The sequence below is a fragment of the Acomys russatus genome, chromosome 1 (assembly GCF_903995435.1).
Source record: "Acomys russatus chromosome 1, mAcoRus1.1, whole genome shotgun sequence".
Lineage (NCBI taxonomy): Eukaryota > Metazoa > Chordata > Mammalia > Rodentia > Muridae > Acomys > Acomys russatus.
The window spans coordinates 71316837-71321514 of NC_067137.1; the positions used below are offsets into that span (position 1 = coordinate 71316837).

The window sequence follows — 4678 nt, forward strand, 5'->3', positions numbered from 1 at the left end:
CATTTATAAAACATTTAAATAAAAGTGATTACAAATTGCAAAAAAAAAAATAGTGTATCAATAAGGATTTAGAACTTATGCAACTTTCAGGGGAATTTTTTATAACTTTCTACTTAACTTTCCCACCATAGTACTTTTGTCCCTTAATTCATTTTATTTTTCTTAGGTTTACATTAGAGGTTAAATTTAGGTTGCTTTCAGGTCTTCAAGAGGAAACATCAGTTCTCCCCTTTTCTCTTTGCTGTTTTCTTCTTCTGCTTTCTACCTAGTGGTTATTTCCTTCTGCTGCCTACATGTATATATCCTCTTAAGCATTTCATACAACTCATCTACCATCCTGCTTTTTACTTCTCACTCTTTCATTTTTCACATGGATGTACTCTATATTTTTATTTTAGAAATCCAAATCCTGTTGCAAGAGGGACCTGACTATTGGTCATATGACCAACATAACAACTTTCCAGGTTATAAACACATTTTAATATAACCTTGATTTCTATGAAAGAAGACGCCAGGTATAATCTTTTTGTTTTATGACTAACTTACATACAAGACGCTCACCTAGTAATTTGAATCTTGATCTATTTATTTAATACAAAAACAGAATGGGGAAACTGAAACACACATTGTAAAAGCAAAACAAAAAAATCAACAAAAATTTGGTGTCAGAAGCTACACCCCTGAAATCTTATCAACCTGACTGTATAAACATGATCTGAAAAAGAGTGAGACCAATGGACATGCTAACATGGTAAGAAGCAGATCAAGAGTCATCAACCCTAGAAAAAGAACTACACACAATGAAAGAATTCTGCAGATGGGAGAAATAGTAACATTAGATCAACTGAGAAGGTTGTATTTAATATTTTGTAGTATGTTTTTAATAAAGTCTTTATCATTTGATTTTACTAATAAAGACTCAAAAGCTAGAAGCCTGCTACCTCAAGGAGGCAGAGAAAGCACCCAGATGAACTTCCTCCTCAACAATATCCCAAAAGAAAGGGAAGTTCTTCTCCAAGTTCTCTCAAAATCCTCCAATAGAATGACCCTCCCTTCTACTTCCTGTGTGTCTCTGTATCAGTATGCATGGTTGACTTTATTTCATCCTGTCTTGGATTAAAACTATGTGCTAGGGGTGAGCCACACACAACTAGTTTTTCTAGTAAACAATACAATCTTAATCACAGTGTGATCAAATATCCCATAACATAATATTACACACACACACACACACACACACACACACACACACACACACACACACACACACTTTTTAAGAAGAAGACATGTGGAGCAATGCCTTGATTGGGCATAACAGTTTTCAATAAAGAGCTGTTTGGCCAATCAGCTGGGAAAAAGGACAGGAAGTGGAAGGAGGACTTTGGGGATGGGGGGGGGGTTGGGAGGAGAGGAGGGAACACAGTAATGACTAACACGACATGATAGTCTAAAAGGTGCTGTAGTGACACTTATATCATGGCAGTATTGGAATTAAGACCTGATCATCCTCCTCATCCTCATCCTCATCCTCATCCTCCTCAACAATAGCAATCCATGCCTGTTAGTGTAAATCAAGCTGAATACCTGTGGCTATTGAAGTCATGCTTTGTAGAGGAGAACCACATATTGCCAACTTTCTAATTTAGAATATTTTTTTTTATGTTCTCTATACTTATCCATATACCCACAGATACGTGCAACTTGTCCCTTACCAAAGAAGCTTCTTTGGTAGCAGGCAGAGACGATTACATGAAAGAACAATTAGTCAAAACTGAGAGGGCAAATTGACTGTGGTGTTCTCAGCTCCATATCATACAGCTACAACACAGCCCTTAAAAAACCGCTCAGGGAACATTGTATAACATGGGGCGCAATGAATCTAAGAACCAGAGTACTGACACATGAGATAATATACAGTGTATTCTAGCTATTACAGAAAAGGTGCACCCATGAAATCTCAACAACATGCCTGCTAAGATAATATGTGAGTGCTGATAACAGCAGCTACTATATAAACATGAAAGTAGGAAACCCAAGTAAAACATGTAAAATATAACTAAAGCCGCTGTGAATATCCATGTGCAAATTTTCATGTGAATTTGTTTTCATTATCTTTGGACAAATATCAAGGAGTGTGCTTGCTGGATCTTAAAAGTGTGTCCAATATTAAAGGAACCAAAATATCTTTAAACCACTGTGCATTCTCACCAGTAGTCAGAGTGAATGAAAGTGTCTGTTGATGCATTCCTTTACTGGCATTCCCACTGCCTTGTGTTATTAATTGCAGCCAATTCTAGATCTGTAGTGATTTCTTATTGCCATTTTAATTGTATTGCCTTGGTGATATAGGATACCTTCTTGTATTTATATATTGTTGGGGTAACATTTTTGTTTGAAAGCTGTCTTTGTATTGCAATTAATAACACTCTGGCTTCAGTACATAATACCAAGAGGGTCAACCTTTTTTCATTTTTTTTTTTTTGTTAATTTCCTACTGAGTCCTGTACACTATCTGTCTACATTACCTACGAGCCAAAGCTTATTCTAAAACTCTGACATTTCTTTGGTGCATCCAAAGTCATCAGCTGTGTCAACATGAAGCTGCAAATCTCCTTCCCATCTACCAACAGTCAAAAACTCATTAGAATGGAAGATGCATGCAAAATTTTCACTTTTTATGAGAAGGGTATGGTGACAGAACTAGCTGCTGATGCTCTGGGTGAAGAGTGGAAGGGCTTAGTGGACTGAATCAGTGATGGGAAGGACAAAAAGATTTTCACATAAAGCACGGTTCCTTGAAACATAGAAGAGTGTACCTACTGTTGTGTAAGGGTTATTATTGCTTTGGACCAAGGAGAAGTGTAGAGAGGAAGCATAAATCTGTTCCCAGATGCATGGTGGACCGGCATATTCTCAGCTTGGTTATTGTATTTAAAAAGGAGCGAAGGATAATTCCTGTACTGACAGATACTTGGCAGCTGAGGTCCAAAAAAGCAACCCAAAAGCTTTTCAATCTCTCTGAATAGGACGATGCCTGCCAATATATGTTAACAGGAAAAAACAGAAGCAAAGCACCTAAGAATCAACCACTAGTTATTACACATTTTCTACAAAACAAATGCTTATATATTGCTATAAAGGAGGAACACACTAAGAGGAATATGGAGGAGGCTGCATAATATTCTAAACTCTTGGCCAAGAGAATGAAGGAAGCCAAAGAAAAATGCCAAAAACGGATTGCTAGGAGACATAGGCTGTCTTTGCTGTGAGCTTCTACTTCTAAGTCTGAGTCGAGCCAGAAATAAGTCTTTGAATAACAAATAAAGAATCAACCTTAAGTTTCACCAAAATAAAAAATAACTTTGTTCTAACCCTACAATGCCTTGGCAGTACTTGATGTATTTGCATGTGATGCATGACTCCGTCTTAGGGCAAAGATTTAGGTTTGTGGAAGTTAATTTTATATGTGAGCTTGATTGAACTAAGAAATATCAAGATAGTCAGCAAATGTTATTTCTGTGAGAGTGTTTCAGAAAAGGTATTTATTTAAACAGTTCTAGATAAAGAAATTTAAAGTTGCAAACGTGGAATAACATTATATCATTTTCCAAAGGCTCAGTCAGAACTATACAGAGGCAGAAGGACCTTTGTCTTTCTTTGTCTTTGTATGAGGCATTGACCTTCGTCTTCTATCCTGTGATCTTGCAGTTCCTTGTTTTTAGGTCTATAGGCTCTGAATTTATAGGTTTGTCTCCTCTGGATTGATTCACAGTGTTAATTCACTTCTCCAGTTTTCAAACAACAGATGGTGGGATTTAGCATTTGTAATTTTGTGATTCAATTTCTATTATATCTATGCATATATTATGTATCTCTAATTTTAGCACATATCAATTTCCATGAGAAGTCCCTCTTTCTGTGTATCTTATTTACATCCCAGTAGTTCCATTTTGCTGGTGTACTCTCTTGTTTTCAACACAATCTCAAATTTTAGGTCTTACCAAAAAGACTTAGGATCCAGGTACTGAGGCAAAAGCCTGCTACCTCAGAGAGGCAGAGAAAGCTTCTAGCTGACCTTCATCCTCAGGTGATATCCCAGAGGAAAAAAGCCTCTCTCCCCACGCCATCTCCAAAAACCCTCAAACTGAATGTCCCTCTTGTCTACTTTCTGTGCATCTGTCTGTCCGCCTGCCTTCTTCTTACTCTCTATTATTTTCTTTACTCACAGCCTGTTAACCTGCTGCTTGCTGCACCTCTTGACCTATGGTTGACTTTATTTAATTCTGTTTACAGTATTCAAGCAGAAACCTCTTGGATTAAAAGTGTGAACTAGGGCTGAGCCACACCAAAACTAGAAACGGGTTTTTCCATTAAACAACACAATCTCTGGGTTCACAGTGTGGTCACATATTTTTCAACAGTACTCTAACACATGATTTTAATTTTAGAGACTGTTGTGAGGCTACAACAGTCCTGTATCTTATTTCCTATTTAGGCAGACTTCTTTGCATCATAGCTTACGTATCCCTGGAGCTTAAATATTCAACTCATTCTTAACAGAAATACCTATGTATATCAAGGAAAAACTAACAACTGACTTATAGCCCTTGTGGCCTGTATTTTTTTCCTAAAGAGAGGACAAATTACACTGAACATTTGTTATAAAACAATAGTTTTT

At 36.9% G+C, this 4678-nt stretch overlaps 1 pseudogene; it reads left to right on the plus strand.

Annotated features, from left to right (window-relative positions):
• The first annotated feature begins 2595 nt into the window (after positions 1 to 2595).
• LOC127196305 (40S ribosomal protein S6-like) lies at positions 2596 to 3305 on the plus strand (annotated as a pseudogene).
• The last annotated feature ends 1373 nt before the right edge of the window (positions 3306 to 4678 follow it).